The 20,153-nt window shown below is 41.6% G+C and overlaps 2 long non-coding RNA genes across 5 annotated transcripts in view; one reads left to right on the forward strand and one right to left on the reverse strand.

Moving 5' to 3' along the window:
* The window catches only part of LOC110503110 (uncharacterized), a 62,234-nt gene extending 60,158 nt beyond the window's left edge, over window positions 1-2,076 (forward strand). Inside the window, exon 3 of the long non-coding RNA XR_016491038.1 lies at window positions 1,983-2,076. This is a non-coding gene — a long non-coding RNA (uncharacterized LOC110503110). The remainder of the gene's footprint in view (window positions 1-1,982) is intronic.
* The window catches only part of LOC149972554 (uncharacterized), a 365,695-nt gene that overhangs the window by 182,918 nt on the left and 162,624 nt on the right, over window positions 1-20,153 (reverse strand). The window lies entirely within an intron of this gene.

A 20,153-nucleotide genomic window follows, 5' to 3' on the forward strand; every position in this document is an offset into this window, starting at 1 on the left:
GCGTATATTTTCTGGATTTTTATAATTAGCGGGTATCGGCCTAATTCTGCTCTGCATGCATTATTTGGTGTTTTACGTTGTACAAATCAAATCAAATTGAATTTGTCACATGCGCCGAATACAACAGACCTTACAGTGAAATGCTTACTTAAGATCCCTTTACCAACAATGGAGTTTAAAAAAATATGCATAAGAATAAGAAATAAAAGTAACAAGTCATTAAAGAGCAGCAGTAAAATAACAATAGCGAGACTATATAGAGGAGGGTACCGGTACAGAGTCAATATGCAGGGGCACCGGTTAGTTGAGGTAATATGTACATGTAGGTAGAGTTATTAAAGGGACTATGCATAGATGATAACAACAGAGAGTAGCAATGCAAATAGTCTGGCTAGCCATTTTATTAGATGTTCAGGAGTCTTATGGCTTGGGGGTAGAAGCCTCTTGGACCTAGACTTGGCACTCCGGTACCACTTGCAATGCTGTAGCAGAGAGAACAGTCTATGACTAGGGTGGCTGGATTCTTTGAAATTTTTTAGGGCCTTCCTCTGACACCGCCTGGTATAGAGGTCCTGGATGGCAGGAAGCTGAGTATATTTTTGCAGAATTCTGCATGCATACTCTCAATGTGGTGTTTGTCCTATTTTGTGAATTCTTGTTTGGTGAGCGGGCCCCAGACCTCACAACCATAAAGGACAATGGCTTCTATAACTGATTCAAGTATTTTTAGCCAGATCCTAATTGGTATGTCAAATTTTATGTTCCTTTGATGGCATAGAAGGCCCTTCTTTCCTTGTCTCTCAGATCGTTCACAGCTTTGTGGAAGTTACCTGTGGCACTGATGTTTAGGCCAAGGTATGTATGGTTTTTTGTATGCTCTAGGCCAACGGTGTCTAGATGGAATTTGTGTTTGTGGTTCTGGCGACTGGACCTTTTTTGGAACACAATTATTTTGGTTGGTGACAGATGCACCAGATCATCAGCAAACAGTAGACATTTGACAAACGGTAGACAGTCTGCCGGGTGCTGTAGACTGTTCTAGTGCCCTCGCCAATTCGTTGATATATATGTTGAAGAGGGTGTGGGAAGAAATGTGTGTGTTTTTTGCCAATTTTAACCTCACACTTGTTGTTTGTGTACATGGATTTTATAATGTCGTATGTTTTCCCCCCAACACCGCTTTCCATCAATTTGTATTACAGACCCTCATGCCAAATTGAGTCGAAGGCTTTTTTTAAATCAACAAAGCATGAGAAGACTTTGCCTTTGTTTTGGTTTGTTTGTTTGGCAGTTAGGGTGTGCAGGGTGAAAACTGTTCCCTCCCTCACCACTTCCCTCCTCTCTCTCTACCACCTTCCTCTTTTTTCCCCTCCTTCTTCTCGACTCTCTCCCTCCCACACTGTAACACTTTGTTCCTCTCTCTCTCGTATTGCCACTCTTCTCTCTCTAGCCATATCAAATCAGTCTGCCGCGTCATCTTTGTGTTACTGTGTAGATTGAAGAACACCAATGTGCTTGGTATGCATTTGACTGTATGCTTTCTCATTCCACTGTCATTTCACATAAAGTTATACTGAGGGTATATAAGAGTAATAACACGCACACGATCACACACACATACACAAAAAACACATTTGTGGGTTTTGATGTAAGCCTGGGGATCCAGTCAGCTTATGACAGGGTCATGCAGTGTTTTTGATTGTCCGCTGTGAAGTAATCCGATGTGTTTCATTGGCTCGCTGTGAGGCAACAATGTTTCTGATTGGTTAGCCCTAAAGTTAAATCATTGTTTATAATTGGTTGCTGTGAGCAATGAAGTAAGCCATAGTATTTATCCACTGTGCAGCTGAGAAAATATGGAATATCTGTTGAAGCACTGATCACTGCAGTGAATGTAAATAAACTTGCCAATAAAATCTCTCTCTCTCTCTCTCTCTCTCTCGCTCTCTCTCTCTCTCTGTCTCTCTCTCTCTCTCTCTCAGAGTAAGAAACATGCCAACAAGGTCCGTCTCTTTTACATGTTACACCCAGAAGACGGTGGCCCACCATCCAAGAGACTGAGACCAGACAACCCGGTATGTTGACATATACACACAAACACCGGAATCATACACTCACAGTTCTGTTGCCCTCACTCTGTGACTTCCTGATCTCTCCCAGAAACAGTCTTTAATGAAACCATTAAATGATGAATGGACTTAATTTAGCAAGTTCTGAGATCAGACAGTTCAGTAGTACTGTATAACAGTCTCCTAAGCATTTCCCCTCTATCTTAAATGGATTTTGCTAGAACATTTCTCTCTGTCTTTTCCTCAGGAGGTAGTGCCTTTGGCATAATTTTGTCCACAGTGCAGGTATGGGTTTTCTCTTTTCGAGGCCAGCAGTATACTGTAGGAGTTGCAGTCTAAGTAGATAGGGTGTCTGTGTAAAGCTATAGGCTCTCATACTGGCTCCAGAGAGAGTTACAGGAAGTCAGAGAGCCCTGAGGGTCTGTGTGTGTGTGTGTGTAGGTGTGAGTGTAGTTGTGTGTGTGTGTACGTGAGTGTGTGCTTGCGTGTATGTTGGACTCCTTTCACACACACACACACTCACTCACTCACTCACACACACACACACACACACACACACACACACACACACACACACACACACACACACACACACACACGCACACACACACACACACACACACATCCACACACGCGCGCACACACACACACACACACACACACGCACAACTACACTCACACCTACACACACACACACACACACACACACACACACACACACACACACACACACACACACACACACACACACACACACACACAAACACACACACACACACACACACCCACACATACAGAGGTTGTGCAGTGACCTCCCCTGCCATGGCCTCCAGTAGGCAGGCAGCGAGTTTGGCAGCTGTGCTCTAGTCCGGAGGCACTGGGCACCACACACACACACACACACACACACACACACACACACACACACACACACACAGCTACGGACTATCCCCAGGTCTGATGGGATACACCATCATTTCTACAATATTCTGGTTTATAATGATGACCTGTCAGACAGCGAGCATAGCATGTATAACACACAAATACGTTACAGTCAAATATACACATCTTGCACGGTCAGTAATACATTCAGTAATACGCAGCATTTAAGAGGCAGGGGAAATGCATGCAGTTATCAGTTAAACTCTCCAAAAGTGTTTTTTTTTTTAAGTACCAATGGACACAAAAGAGCTTAGTTTCACTGTTTTTTTGAAGGATGGTCCAGTCTCTAGCAGTGGAGAATTGAAAGCATTTCCCCCTAAGATACTGTGTATCTTGGGGATGGCTAGGTTTAAGTAATTGCTGGTTCTCTCTCTCTCTCTCTCTCTCTCTCACACACACACACACACACACACACACACACACACACACACACACACACACATACACACACACACACATACACATACGAGTGGTGTCATACACACACAACAAGAACTAGATTATACTACAACAGTAGTAATGTCACAGACTCAGGACACACACACAGCCAGCATGTCCAACCAGCAGACCTCCAGACAGATAATAGGCAACAACAACATCAACAGCAACATTAGCCACCGAAGAGTATTCTACTTCCACACATAAGAGTAGGGAAACTTACTGTAAACACTATCTTGAAATAGTTTTATATTTAATTGGACATTTTATCCCTGATACCTTGTTCTCCTCCTCTCCTATTCTCCCCTCCCATTTCATCTTCCTTGTTTCTCCTACTCACAAGTAGATCATTAGGGAAGTGTATGTGTGTGTGTGTGTGTGTGTGTGTGTGTGTGTGTGTGCGTGTGTGTGTGTGGGGGGGTGTGTGTGTGTGTGTGTGTGTGTGTGTGTGCTTCTAAGAGGGACCGCTCCATTTACTCGATTGTCCCCAAGGACACACACACACACACACACACACACAGCCACCTCCATATGTATAGGGAATGGAGTGACGGAGGTACTCTTTGACCATCAATGGGACTCATATAGTCCTGGCTATTCCTTCACAGGAGTGATGTCACAGACACAGTGTGAACACCCCAGCCAGTAGCTAGTTCCTCACAGGAGTGACGTCACAGACACAGTGTGAACACCCCAGCCAGGAGCTAGTGCTTCACAGGATTGGTATCACACACACACAGCAAGAGCTAGCTTACACTCCAACGGTAATGATTTCACACACACTCAGGACACACATACACTTCACATGCTTGATGTCAGTAATTCACGTTACTAGAAGCATCACTGGGAACCTGAACTAAAAATCTATGATGCACATAGGTGACATCATCCTCTTTCTCGTCTATACTGTTGTCGTGTCTTTGGCTATGCCGGATCAAGTGATATGACATGCTATTCTATAAAATAATTTCTCCGTAATTAATATCACCTGATTGAGCTAATCATGTAAATGTAATTAACTAGAGAGTCGGACACCACAAAATAATATTTATAGAGCTGCTATCTTCCGAATAAACTCTTAAAGACCTAGTAAAATTTTACATCAATAGTAGTCAATATCAATCGTCATCTTAATTCAGTCTCATCTGAAAGTTGTAAATTCTTGGTTATCTGCACGAACCCTGGCAAACAATTTGAATCAGCAATACAAAATTGGGTTTAATTATTTATTTACTAAATACCTAACTAATCACACAGAATTACACATACACATAATTAAATCATCAATTGATTACACATTACGTCATAAAGGAAAACGTCCCTAGCAGGTGGAACAGATATGACAGCTTGTTACACAAAAGAAAAGGGCTGGGTTTGAGTGAAAGAGTGGGAAGACTGAGGGACACAGGGAGAAGCTGTTCTATCGTAAATACAGTATCTGATGCATTCTAAATTACCGCCCATTTGGAAAAGGAAAATGCAATAAATATTTACTCTGAGCTGCACTTCGGTAGGTTGGTGGTAGATGGAAGGCCGTGTTGCCAAACCGAGTCCTTTGAAGAATGTCTCTGGTTGTCGATTGGATACGTTGTAGTAACGTCGTTGGGTGATAGACGGGATACTCTGTCTGTTCCTTCCTAACCCTCGTTGCATCTGCTGTTGCTAACTCAACGGCTAGGAGGTATCACTTCTGTAGTGAATAAGAGTTCAAAGTTCATACCATTTGCAACCAAAGCTCACACTGATGTTAGCGTCATTCTGTAGTTATTATCTGAACCATTCTGACATTGGACCGTCGTCCTACATCCTCGGAACAGAAAGTTATATTGTCGTCAAGGGCTTATATAGGAAGGGAGAGGAGGGCGTGTTTGAAAAGTTTTATAGCCCATGTCCCTTCATTTATAGCCCATGACCACTGATTGAGCAGCCCTATCTTATGAAAACCCAAATTTCACATTTTAGAAGCTAAAATCACATTTCATCCTATCACAAATAATTTCATATTCAAACATTTAAATTGAACAACAATTCCATGTGAATCCGATAACTTTGATGTGTAGACTTTCCACTGTAGAGTTTATGTCATCTTATCATTGATGAGAATGTCTCAGATGACAACTGAACTTACATCATATTCATTAAGTACCACCGCACATGTTCAATTGTTCTAATTACCAGAATATAGTTCACTTCCCCCCACCTACTGATGTTCCCAGAATCTCTATGTTAACCAAGGGTTTTGCAAATGTAACCTCAGTAGGGTAGAGAGAGGAAAATGGGGGGAAGAGGTATTCATGACTGTCATAAATCCTACCCCCCAGGCCAATGTCATGACAATGTACATTTCTCAAATGGCACGTTTTGTCTGTGTCCTTTCTTGTTTTATTTCTTTCCTTATTTCATTTCTTTCTTTCTTTGCTTCTTTCTTTCATTCATTCATTCATTCTTTCTTTCATTATTTCCTTCTTTCTTTCTTTCCTTCTTTCTTTCATTCTTTCCTTCTCTCTTTTGCTCTTTCTTTCCTTTTTCCTTCCTTATTTAGTTACAATGGGGCAAAAAAAGTATTTAGTCAGCCAGCAATTGTGCAAATTCTCTCACTTAAAAAGATGAGAGAGGCCTGCAATTGTCATCATAGGTACACTTCAACTATGACAGACAAAATGAGAAAAAGAAATCCAGAAAATCACATTGTAGGATTTTTAATGAATTTATTTGCAAATTATAGTGGAAAATAAGTATTTGGTCACCTACAAACAAGCAAGATTTCTGGCTCTCACAGACCTGTAACCTCTTCTTTAAGAGGCTCCTCTGTCCTCCACTCGTTACCTGTATTAATGGCACCTGTTTGAACTTGTTATCAGTATAAAATACACCTGTCCACAACCTCAGACAGTCACACTCCAAACTCCACTATGGCCAAGACCAAAGAGCTGTCAAAGGACACCAGGCTGGGAAGACTGAATCTGCAATAGGTAAGCAGCTTGGTTTGAAGAAATAAACTGTGGGAGCAATTATTAGGAAATGGAAGACATACAAGACCACTGATAATCTTCCTCAATCTGGGGCTCCACACAAGATTTCACCCCGTGGGGTCAAAATGATCACAAGAACGGGAAGCAAAAATCCCAGAACCAGATGTGGGACCTAGTGAATGACCTGCAGAGAGCTGGGACCAAAGTAACAAAGCCTACCATCAGTAACACACTTTGCCGCCAGGGACTCAAATCCTGCAGTTCCAGATGTGTCCCCCTGCTTAATTAAGACAGTACATGTCCAGGCCCGTCTGAAGTTTGCTAGAGAGCATTTGGATGATCCAGAAGAAGATTGGGAGAATGTCATATGGTCAGATGAAACGAAACTATAACTTTTTGGTAAAAACTCAACTCGTCGTGTTTGGAGGACAAAGAATGCTGAGTTGCATCGAAAAAACACCATACCTATTGTGAAGCATGGGGGTGGAAACATCATGCTTTGGGGCTGTTTTTCTGCAAAGGGACAAGGACGACTGATCCGTGTAAAGGAAAGAATGAATGGGGCCATGTATCGTGAGGTTTTGAGTGAAAACCTCCTTCCATCAGCAAGCGCATTGAAGATGAAACGTGGCTGGGTCTTTCAGCATGACAATGATCCCAAACACACCGCCCGGGCAACAAAGGAGTGGCTTCGTAAGAAGCATTTCAAGGTCCTGGAGTGGCCTAGCCAGTCTCCAGATCTCAACCCCATAGAAAATCTTTGGAGGGAGTTGAAAGTCTGTGTTTCCCAGCAACAGCCCCAAAACATCACTGCTCTAGAGGAGATCTGCATGGAGGAATGGGCCAAAATACCAGAAACAGTGTGTGAAAACCTTGTGAAGACTTACAGAAAATGTTTGACCTCTGTCATTGCCAACAAAGGGTACAGTGCCTTGCGAAAGTATTCGGCCCCCTTGAACTTTGCGACCTTTTGCCACATTTCAGGCTTCAAACATAAAGATATAAAACCATATTTTTTTGTGAAGAATCAACAACAAGTGGGACACAATCATGAAGTGGAACGACATTTATTGGATATTTCAAACTTTTTTAACAAATCAAAAACTGAAAAATTGGGCGTGCAAAATTATTATTATCTTTCCTTCTTTCTTTCCTTCCTTCCTTCCTTCTGTCTTTCCTTGTTTCCGTCCTTCTGTCTTTCATTGTTTCCTTCCTTATGTCTTTCCTTGTTTCCTTCCTTATGTCTTTTCTTGTTTCCTTCTTTCTGTCTTTACTTGTTTCCTTCCTTGTTTCCTTCCTTCTTTCTTTCTTTCTTTCTTTCTTTCTTTCTTTCTTTCTTTCTTTCTTTCTTTCTTTCTTTCTTTCTTTCTTTCTTTCTTTCTGTCTTTCTTTTCCTTTCCTTTCTCACTTTTTCTTTCCTTAAACCCAGGGGAAGTCTAAACTGTCTATTTGTCAGCTTTTGTTGTATTTCACCTCCTGAAGCCTACTCCTGTAGATCCCTGAAGGGAGGAGAGAACTAACAAACACACACACACACACACACACACACACACACACACACACACACACACACTAGCCGTGTCTGAATACCCATGCTTGTGTTCAAAATAGTAGGCATTTTGGGTATGTGAAAATATAATGTGTTATAGTATGTGTGTAATAGGATTTTCCAGTGGAACAAAAAGGAGAGCAGTCATTGATGAAGTAAATCAAAATCAATCCAGTTTAATTACAAGTTGCCAGCGGTGTAAAGTAACTAAGTTAATTTAAAATACTTTGAAGTATTACTTAAGTAGTTTTTTGGGGGTATCTGCACTTTACTTTTTTTTACTATTTATATTTTTCACAACTTTGACTGTTGCTCCACTACATTCCTAAAGAAAACAAAAATAAAACTTTTTATTTCATACATTTTCCCTTCCCCAAAAGTACTCATTACATTTCGAATGCTTAACAGGACAGGGAATTATCCAATTTACACACTGATCAAGAGAACATACCTGGTCATCCTACTGCCTCTGATCTGACTCACTAAACACAAATGCTTAATTTCAAAATGATGTCTGAGTGTTGTAGTGTGCCCCTGGATACCCGTAAATTAAAGAAATAAGACAATGGTGCTGCCTGATTTGCTTAATATACAGATTTGTTTTATTATTTATACTTTTACTTCTGATACTTAAGTTTATTTAAAACCCAGTACTTTTAGACTGTTACTCAAGTAGTATTTTACTGGGTGGTTTTCAATTTTACTTGAGTCATTTTCTTTTAAGATATTTTTACTTTTATTGAAGTATGACAATTGAGTACTTTTTCCACCGATTGTTTTATTTTGACCTTATCCCAAACCTTACCTTAAACCTTAACTTTGGAGCAACTTCGAAACTTTGGAGAAAGTTTGGAGAAACAGAACAATACTGAGCAGGAGGAGTCCACCCAGGGTGTCAAAAACACTTCAGTGAGACTTAGAGAGCTTGCTAGCGAGTGTGTGTGCATTTGCGTTTGTCTATGTGTGTGTGTGTGTGTTTGTGTGTCAAACAGAGAAAGTAGGTTGGAAATGTGCTCTCAGATGAAAGAGAAGACTTAATCTGTTTTCCTCCATATGTCTTTCCCACCTCTTTTAGCTATCTCTTTCTCTCTCCCTCTCTCGGTCTCCAGTGGTGTACATCTGAGTGAGTGAGTGAGTCAAAGGCAAAGGAGGAGAACCCTGCAGTGTTATTGCCACTCATCTTTTTCTCCCTTAAATCACTGAACAAAAATATAAAAGCAAAAATGTCAAAGATGTTAGTTAGAGTTCACATAAGGAAATCCGTCAATTGAAATACATTCATTAGGGCCTAATCTATGGATTTCACATGACTGGGAATCAGTGGCGATTTTAGCACGTAAATCTTTGTGGGACAAAAGAATATACGCTACCGGTCAAAAGTTTTAGAATATCTACTCATTCAAGGGTTTTTCTTTATTTTTGACTATTTTCTACATTGTAGTGAATAGTGAAAACATCAACATTATGAAATAACACATTCGGAATCATGTAGCAACCAAAAAAAGTGTTAAACAAATCAAAATATATTTTATATTTGAGATTCTTCAAAAAGCCACATCTTTTCTTTCATCTGAGAGCATATTTCCAACCTACTTTCTCTGTTTGTCTTGATGACAGCTTTGCACATGCGTGGCATTCTCTCAACCAGCTTCACCTGGAATGCTTTTCCAACAGTCTTGAAGGAGTTCCCACATATGCTTAGCAGTTGTTGGCTTTTATTCCTTCACTCTGCAGTCTGACTCACCCCAAACCATTTCAATTAAGTTTAGGTTGGGTGATTGTGGAGGCCAGGTCATCTGATGCAGCAATCCATCACTCTCCTTCTTGGTAAAATAGCCCTTACACAGCCTGGAGGTGTGTTGGGTCATTGTCTTGATGAAAAACAAAGGATAGTTCCTCTAAGCTCAAACCAGATGGGATGCCGTATCGCTGCAGAATGCTGTGTTAGCCATGCTGGTTAAGTGTGCCTTGCATTCTAAATAAATCACAGACAGTGTCACCAGCAAAGTACCCCCACACCATCACACCTCCTCCTCCATGCATTACAGTGGGAACTACACATACAGAGATCATCCGTTCACCCCCACCACGTCTCACATACAGTGGCTTGCGAAAGTGTTCACCCCCTTGGCATTTTTCCTATTTTGTGGCCTTACATCCTGGAATTAAAATGTATTTTGGGGGGGTTTGTATCATTTGATTTACACAACATGCCTACCACTTTGAAGATGCAAAATATTTTTTATTGTGAAACAAACAAGAAATAAGACAAAAAACTGAAAACTTGAGCGTGCATAACTATTCACCCCCCCCAAATCAATACTTGTAGAGCCACCTTTTGCAGAAATTACAGCTACATGTCTCTTGTGGTATGTCTCTATAGGCTTGGCACATCTAGCCACTGGGATTTTCTGGCTGGGGTGTTCACATCTAGCCACTGCTCCAGCTCCTTCAAGTTGGATGGGTTCAGCAATCTTTAAGTCATATGACAGATTCTCAATTGGATTGAGGTTTGGGATTTGACCATTCCAAGACATTTAAATGTTTCCCCTTAAACCACTCGATTATTGCTTTAGCAGTATGTATAGGGTATTTGTCCTGCTGGAAGGTGAACCTCTGTCCTAGTCACAAATCTCTGGAAGACTGAAAGAGGTTTCCCTCAAGAATTTCCCTGTATTTAGCGCCATCCATCATTCCTTCAATTCTGACCAGTTTCCCAGTCCTTGCAAGTGAAAAACATACCCACAGCATGATTCTGCCACCACCACGCTTCACTGTGAGAATGGTGTTCTCGGGGTGATTAGAGGTATTGGGTTTGCGCCAGACATAGTGTTTTACTTGATGGCCAAAAAGCTAAATTTTAGTCTCATCTGACCAAGAACACCTTCTTCCATATGTTTGGGGAGTCTCCCACAAGCCTTTTGGTGAACACCAAATGTGTTTGCTTATTTTTTTCTTTAAGCAATGGCTTTTTTTTTCTGGCCACTCTTCCGTAAAGCCCAGCTTTCTGAACTAGTGTATATATACTGAGATCATGTGACAGATTATGTGACACTTAGATTGCACACAGGTGGAGACATTTTTTTCACTTCACCAATTTGGACTATTTTGTGCATGTCCATTACATGAAATCCAAATAAAAATTCATTTAAATTACAGGTTGTAATGCAACAAAATAGGAAAATTGCCAAGGTGTCAGGCCCTAACCTTAGAGAGCTTTTTATGTCTCTATTTTGGTTTGGTCAGGGTGTGATTTGGGTGGGCATTCTATGTTCCTTTTTCTATGTTTTGTATTTCTTTGTTTGGGCCGGGTATGGTTCTCAATCAGGGACAGCTGACTATCGTTGTCTATGATTGGGAACCATACTTAGGTAGCTTTTTCCCACCTATGTTTTGTGGGTAGTTGTTTTCGGTTTAGTGTTTTCTGCACCTAACAGGACATTTTCGTTTCTGCCCTTTGTTATTTTGTTCAGTTTTCAGTTCAATAAAAGTCATGAACATTTACCACGCTGCGCTTTGGTCCGATTTTTCCTCTTCCGACGACGACACACGTTACACAAGGGGGGTGAATACTTTCTCAAGCCACTGTAGACACGGCGGTTGGATCCAAAAATGTCCAATTTGGACTCCAGACCAAAGGACACATTTCCACTGGTCTAATGTCCATTGCTCGTAGTTCTTGGCCCGTGCAAGTCTCTTCTTCTCCTTGGTGTCATTTAGTAGTGGTTTCTTTGCAGCAATTTGACCATGAAAGCCTGATTCACACAGCCTCCTTTAAACAGTTGATGTTGAGATGTGTCTGTTACTTGAACTCTGTGAAGCATTTATTTGGGCTGCAATTTCTGAGGCTGGTAACTCTAATGAGCTTTTTCTCTGCAGCAGAGGTAACTCTGGGTCTTGCTTTCCTTGATGGTTGATGGTTTTTGTGACGACACTTTAAAAGTTCTTGAAATGTTCCATATTGACTGACCTTAAAGTCTTAAAGTAATGAAGGACTGTTGTTTCTCTTTGCTTATTTGAGCTGTTCCTGCCATAATATGGACTTGGTCTTCTACCAAATACCCCCCCTACCACCACCACCACATTGTCACAACTTAACTGATTGGCTCTAATGCATTAAGGAGGAAAGAAATTCCACAAATTCACTTTTAAGGAGGCACACCTATTATTTGAAACGCATTCCAGGTGACCAGCTCATAAAGCTGATTGAGAGAATGAGAGAATGCCAGGAGAATGCCAGAGGCAAAGCTGTCATCAAGGCAAAGGGTGGCTATTTGAAGACTCAAATATCAAATACTTTTTTTATTTGTTTTTTTTATTTGTTTTTTGGTTGGTTACTACATGATTCCATATGTATTATTTCATTGTTGTGATGTCTTCACTACTATTCTACATTGTAGAAAATAGTAAAAATAAAGAAAAACCCTTGAATGAGTAGGTGTTTTGACCGGTAGTGTATGTTTGGATGAATGTTAGCAAAGCCACTACACAACCCAACACAACACGAAACAATACATTAATTGCACTATAATGGTGACAAACAGTGCCCACAAACTGTTAGGGCCTATATAAAGTTTTCCCAACAGCAGAGTTTTCTTTTCAGCACCATGGAGTGAATTCTTACCACTGCTACACCTGGCTATCAGCGGAGCCTTGTCTGGCAGTGAAACAGTTCATTCAGTCTCATTTTCTGCCTTTAAAAAAATATATTGCTGATATGACTGACTTGCTTAACTTCTTATGGTATAGGGGACACTTGCGTCCCACTTGGCCAAAAACCAGGGAAAATGCCAAATTAAAATAAATTGATATAAAAATCAAACTTTCATTAAATCACACATGTAAGATACTCAATTAAAGCTACACTCGTTGTGAATCCAGCCAACATGTCAGATTTTAAAAGGGCTTTTCGGCGAAAGCATAAGAAGCTATTATCTGATGATGAACAGTAAACATAGAGGGTAGCATATTTCAACCCTGCAGGCGCTCCACAAAATGCAGAAATAAAATATAAAACATGCCTTACCTTTGACGAGCTTCTTTTGTTGGCACTCCAATATGTCCCATAAACATCACCATTGGTCCTTTTGTTCGATTAATTCCATCCATATATATACAAAATGTCAATTTATTTGGCGCGTTTGATGCAGAAAAAAACAGCTTCCAAAATGCGCAACATCACTACAAAACATTTCAAAAGTTGCCTATAAACTTTGCCAAAATATTTCAAACTACTTTTGTAATACAACTTTAGGTATTTTTAAATCGATCGTATATAATCGATCATATTGAAGACGGGTCTATCTGTGTTCAATACAGGAAGACAACAAACCAAGCTACTTTTCAAGTCTTGCACAACTCTCAACAGTGTTACGCAGTTCCTAGTTGGCTCTACTTCTTCATTGCACAAATGAATAACCTCAACCAAATTCCAAAGACTGGTGACATCCAGTGGAAGCGGAAGCGGTAGGAACTGAAAACAAGTTCCTAAGAAATATTGTTTGCCAATGAGAACTCAGTGAACAGACAGAGACCTAAAAAAAAATATTTCTAAACGGTTAGTCCTCGGGGTTTTGCCTGCTACATACTCACAGACATGATTCAAACAGTTTTATAGACTTTAGAGTGTTTTCTATCCAAATCTACTAATAATATGCATATCTTATATTCTTGGCATGAGTAGCAGGAAGTTGAAATTGGGCACTCTATTTATCCAAAAGTGAAAATGCTGCCCACCTTAAGAAGTTAGACAAATGTGGTTTCTACTGACAATTGAGATGTACAAACTATGGTATAAGGGAACGATGATCGGATAAGAGGCAATCCATAATTTCCATTAAGACATTAATGAGAGAGCTAGGACGCACATAGTAAATATAACTATTTGTTCAGCACCTTTGAAATGTACAGAATTCAGAACATGGGACGTTCTTACAGTTTTCTCCCTGTACACCAAGTCAGAACCGTAGGAATAGTAAAGGGGGCATATATGCAGACAATGCCCTGTAGGACACTTTGCCACTGCTGGGAATACAGATATGCATCTGTTGGTCACAGATACCTTAAAATAAAAGTAGGGGTGTGGATCAGAAAACCAGTTAGTATCTGGTGTGACCATACTTTTTGTCATGCAGCGTAACACATCTCCTTCCCATAGAGTTTATCAGGCTGTTAATTGTGGCCTGTGGAATATTGTCCCACTCCTCTTCAATGGCTGTGCGCAAAGTTGCAGGATATTGGTGGGAACTGGAACAAGCTGTTGTACACATTCATCCAGAGAGTCCCAAACATGCTTAATGGTTGACATGTCTGGTGAGTATGCAGGTCATGGAAGAACTAAGACATTTTTAGCTTCTAGGAATTGTGTACAGATTCTTCTGACATGGGGCTGTGCCTTATCATGCTGAAACATGAGGTGATGGCAGCGAATGGATGGCATGACAATGGGCCTCAGGCTCTCATCATGGTATGTCTTTGCATTCAAGTTGCCATTGATAAAATGCAATTGTGTACCTTGTCTGTAGCATATTCCTGCCCATAACCTAGCCCCACCGCTACCATGGGGCACTCTGTTCACAACGTTGACATCAAAAAAACGCTCGCCCACATGACACCAAGCCACTGCAATCTGCCTGGTACAGTTGTAAACAGGATTCATCCGTCAAGAGCACATTTCTCCAGTGTGCCAATAGCCATCGAAGGTGAGCGTTTCCCCACTGAAGTCGGTTACGACACCGAATTGCAGTCAGGTTAAGACCTTGGTGATGACGACGAGCACTCAAGTGAGCTTCCCTGAGGCGGTTTCTGACAGTTTGTGCCAAAATTCTTTGGTTAAGCAAACTTATTGTTTCATCGGCTGTCCAGGTGGTTGGTCTCAGACATTCCCTCAGGTGAAGAAGCCAGATGTGGTAGTGAGGACGGTTGGACGTACTGCCAAATTCTCTAAAACAACATTGGAGGAGGCTTATGGTACAGAAATTAACATTCAATTTTCTGGCAACAGCTCTGGTGAACATTCTTGCGGTCAGCATGCCAATTTGCACGCTCCCTCAAAACTTGAGACATCTGTGGCATTGTTGTTGTGTGACAAAACTGATAATTTTAGAGTGGCCTTTTATTGTCCCCAGCACAAGGTGCACCTGTATAATTATCAGACTGTTTAATCAGCTTCTTGATATGCCACATGTTACATAGACACAGGGAGTCAGGAAGCAGGTGCAGTTAGTGAGTAACAACGAACATGGAATGCTACAAAACAAGAGAAGCATCTAACATGGAAACAGAAACAATACTGCCTGCTGACTGATAACAAAGAGTGCTAAATAAAGGGAGTAATGAAGTCTAGGTGTGACTGATGATGAGACGTAGGTCTGCATATTGACGGTTGCCATGTGTGCGTAAAGATAGGTTGGGTGGACCGGTGGTTAGTAGACCGGTGACGTCAAGCTCCGGAGCAGGGGACCGGGAGTGGACATGACAGTACCCTCCTGACACACGGTTCCAGCCGCAGGATGACACCATTCAGGAGGACGGCCCCGAAAGCAAGGAGCGGGCCGGTCCGGACGACGAATGTGGAAATCTCTGTTGATGTTGGAATCTAGAACGTCGTCCACTGGAACCCAACACCACTCCTCTGGACTGTACCCCTCCCAGTCCACCAGGTACTGGAGCTGACCCCCACGACGACAGTAGTCCAGGATATATCTAAGGGCATAGGCGGGGCTCCCCTTGATATCCAAGGGAGGTGGAGGGGTGTCGTAGGGGACGGAATCAGACAGGGGACCAGGAACCACCAGCCTGAGGAGGGAAACATGAAAATATGGTGAGATCTGGTTGTTAGTGGGTGTTAGTGGGTAATCTATAATTTACCTTGTTGACCCTCTGGAGGACCTTGAACAACCCCACAAATCTGGTAATCAGCTTCTTACTGGGCAGGCGGAGCGGGAGGTTCCTGGTGGAGAGCCAGACGCGATCACCAGGATGGAACACGTGAGCCTCACTGAGGTGGCGAGCCGCCTCCTCTTTCTGACGACAGACGGCGCGCTGGAGTCTCATTTGGGTATCGTTCCATACCTCTTCTGCGTGCCTGAACCAGTCGTCCACCGCAGGAGGACGTGCAAATGAAACCCTGCTGGAGAGCCTCCTGGATGTACTCCTCCATAGCCTTGGTTTCGGCCACAGACAGAGGGTTAGATGCGGCCGCGCAGAGGCACAGAGCCTGCAAGCAAGTCGGTGGCACAGTCCCAGGGACGATGAGGAGTGAGACAGGTGATGCAGGTCTTGGAAAAAAACCTCCCGAAGGTCTTGGTATACCTACGGGATGTTAGGCTGAAGGACAACTACAGGACTCTCAACCAATGTGGAACCACAGGGAAGGGTTAAGTAGGTCTTCCAGCATTTAGGTGCCCAATCTGTGATTTTCATCCTCGGCCATGAGATCGTGGGGTTATGATGATCGTATGTACGGGTACGGTGATGATGAGGAAGGAAAGGCTCTTCCTCTCCTCTCTCCCAGAAGGCCGTGGCCCACTCTAATGCCCGTCCGGTCAGCAGAGAAATAACTGTTGCAACCTTGTACCTCTCTGGGGTGGGGGCTCCCCTCTGATAAGTGAAACAGAGGGATCACTGGAGTAGGAGGCCACAGGATTTCGATGGAGTCCCGTCATATTTGAACGGGAGGGACAATCGGGCAACGCTAATGTCGACTCGTTGAAGACACTCATCCATAGTAGAGAGAATTAAGTACACGGTGCGCGTCAAACATCTGATTAATGACCCTATGTCCGGATGACGCGTACATGCCCAAATATGGGCATCCGTCGGGACATCCTGGCAGGAAGGTGTCATGTGGTTATGCCCATATAAGTGCATCCTGTTCCTGTTGTCAGGTGTTAAAGTGTGTGTTAATTTATGTCTATATTGCATCTATTCCTTTGAAGTTGTCATGATGATTGATGTGTAGGGACCTGGTTGAACTGAGGGGGGGGGGGGGGTGTTTGAACATTTCAAAGAGGATGGCCCCACACCCCCTATTGTATTGCCCTTAGGGTTGTTGTCTATGAAGCAGGAATGTCCGGGGGGGATTGTGTTGGCGGCAGACGCAATATAAATAAGACACAGAACAACACATGTGGCCCCAGAACACTAAACAAGATTTAAAAAAGAAAACACAGAACATTAAACAGAACATTATGTCTCCTAGGCCAATTCTCGGGGTGCTATGCATCTCTTGTCACGAACCCAATGATAAAAGCATCAAGGACATTTTGTATAATGCCCCTGAATGTTTTAAATCAAATCAAATCAAATTTATTTATATAGCCTTTCGTACATCAGCTGATATCTCAAAGTGCTGTACAGAAACCCAGCCTAAAACCCCAAACAGCAAGCAATGCAGGTGTAGAAGCACGGTGGCTAGGAAAAACTCCCTAGAAAGGCCAAAACCTAGGAAGAAACCTAGAGAGGAACCAGGCTATGTGGGGTGGCCAGTCCTCTTCTAGCTGTGCCGGGTGGAGATTGTAACAGAACATGGCCAAGATGTTCAAATGTTCATAAATGACCAGCATGGTCAAATAATAATAATCACAGGCAGAACAGTTGAAACTGGAGCAGCAGCACGGCCAGGTGACTGGGGACAGCAAGGAGTCATCATGTCAGGTAGTCCTTTTAAAGAAGTTTTGGATACGAGTGATAGACATATGTCTTACACATTCCAACATGAGGATTCAACTGTGAAGATTTTCACAGACAGGGGTCCCAAACCCCTTTATCATGCAAAACCCGGGAGTTTTTCTCCTGCGCTGCATATGAGAGAATGGCTTAAGATAAGGCTAGCGCTCTGTCAAATTGAACATGCCCTGAGTGGTGCAATCCTGCCAGGCTATGCATTGGAAGAGCTTGTGTGCGGGCGCAGTGATTTGAAAGCCATAAGGATCTCTTCAATGGCGTATAGCCCCGACTCCAAAGTGACAATTTTAGCATGTGAACAATTTGATAGTACAAATGCGATGAAGTCTGTCAGTCAATATGTATTTTTAAAAGCCTGCAATGATGTAAACTTTTTTACGCCCATGTTTAGCTTTCAATGGATTGATTAGCCTATATTCGTAACCCTGATGAATAAGCTAGACAGTCTTTTCCAAAATCGTGAACAATTACATCGCTAGCCGCTTCTATCCTCTCCGGGATATTCGGGACGGTAGCGTCCCACCCCGCCAACAGCCAGTGAAATTGCAGGGCGCCAAATTCAAAACATAAAAATATCATAATTAAAATTCCTCAAGCATACAAGTATTTTACACCATTTTAAAGATACAATTCTTGTTAATCCAGCCACAGTGTCTGATTTCAAAAAGGCTTTACAGCGAAAGCAGCACAAACTATTATGTTAGGTCACCACCAAGTCACAGAAAACCCCAAAAAATGTTCCAGCCAAAGAGAGGAGTCACAAAAAGCAGAAAAATAGATAAAATGAATCACTAACCTTTGATGATCTTCATCAGATGACACTCATAGGACTTCATGTTACACAATACATGTATGTTTTGTTCGATAAAGTGCATATTTATATCCAAAAATCTCAATTTACATTGGCGTGTTATGTTCAGTAGTTCCAAAACATGCTGTGATTTTCCAGAGAGCCACATCAATTTACAGAAATACTCATACTAAACTGATAAAAGATAAAACTATTATACATGGAACTTTACCACACATGCCTTTCAAATTTGTATTTATCTCAACCCCAAGGACGTGGGTGGCTAAAAAGTCAAACAACCCAGGCAGAATATATATTGTCTAGACAACCTCCTATGGTTTAAAACATATGTTATTTCTAATCAGCGCATATATTAAAGTGAAAATAATATATTAGATTTGGAGGCGTTAGGTATTTTCTGGGAATTGTTTGGATATTACAACTTGATATTATTGTAATATTAAACCGGCGTGATATGGTTTTTTAAACCGGGGACAGCGATTTTTTAGGTAATATGTCAAATGCACATATTCTTATAAGTTAAAATGTATCTATTTCGTATAAATATATGTTAATATTATCTAACGTTTGTAGGATATCAATCCTTTACCCCGTTGCTCCAGGGAATTAATGGTTTGGAACAGCCTTCGTTAGACGGGGATTCAGCGGAGCAAAACGCATGCAGCCAGTCGCTATCACACTATTTTCGATGTAAGTCCAAATAATAAAATACATACGAATATTTATTAATTAAAAACAAAAAGTGTGCACCCTATATTTTTTGTTTACAGCTGACAGAACACAAAGAAGGATCACGTCTGCATTATGTACTCTGAATGACTACGGCGGAGACGATGAAATAGATGCTATTCTCCCGTTCTGTATGAACGTTTTTTCAAACACACCAAGAACCGAGGCTATAACCGACCGGGGAACCTCCACCCACTCGCTCCATATTCCAGACCCAAACAAGCAACGCACAACTCAGGCGCAAGTGCATTGCGCAGAACCACCCCAGCCCGAAAAGTGTTACTGGGCCAGAAACTTACTGCTCCAAGAAACGGCGCCACATGGACACGGTATGAAGCCATTATATATATATATATGTTATTAGTTATACATATTTTATTATTATTTATACATTTTTATGATTGAATATGTTAAAACAATGACAAATAATGGTTTTTCAGACTCCAACGAGACATGCCCGGCAGAATCTGGAATGCCTGGTGAAAAAAGTCTAGAGCCCACGGTATCCGCGATTCGTCAGAACAGCGTCAAAAAAGCCGAGGTAATTTAATTCTATATTGTTAATATGTAGTATTATACCTGAAATTTATTTGACATTTTTTCTAATATATTTTATGTTTAATAACCTATTTTGTATGTATATTATTCTTTCAGACTCCTCCCCGGCGTATAACGGCACAGAAGACCATACACAACGAGAACACACAGAAGATTTTTGACATACACAATAAAACACCAAAGCCGGATGATTTCATCATTTTAAATGACATTTCAGAGGTAGACAACTTGCTGTTATGTGAAGCGGCCAACCTTCTTGATTCATCCAATTCTTTTGTAGAAACACCCGAACCTGAAATACAACAAGCTAGGTTTCTCACTGCTTTGTCCAGGGCTCTAAAATCACGAAAGGCTTTGCTAAACGCAAATACAGGCGCTAAAAACCTATATGTAACATG

Source organism: Oncorhynchus mykiss, chromosome 23 (assembly GCF_057628025.1).
Source record: "Oncorhynchus mykiss isolate SJ-2025 chromosome 23, ASM5762802v1, whole genome shotgun sequence".
In the NCBI taxonomy this organism is placed as follows: Eukaryota; Metazoa; Chordata; class Actinopteri; order Salmoniformes; family Salmonidae; genus Oncorhynchus; species Oncorhynchus mykiss.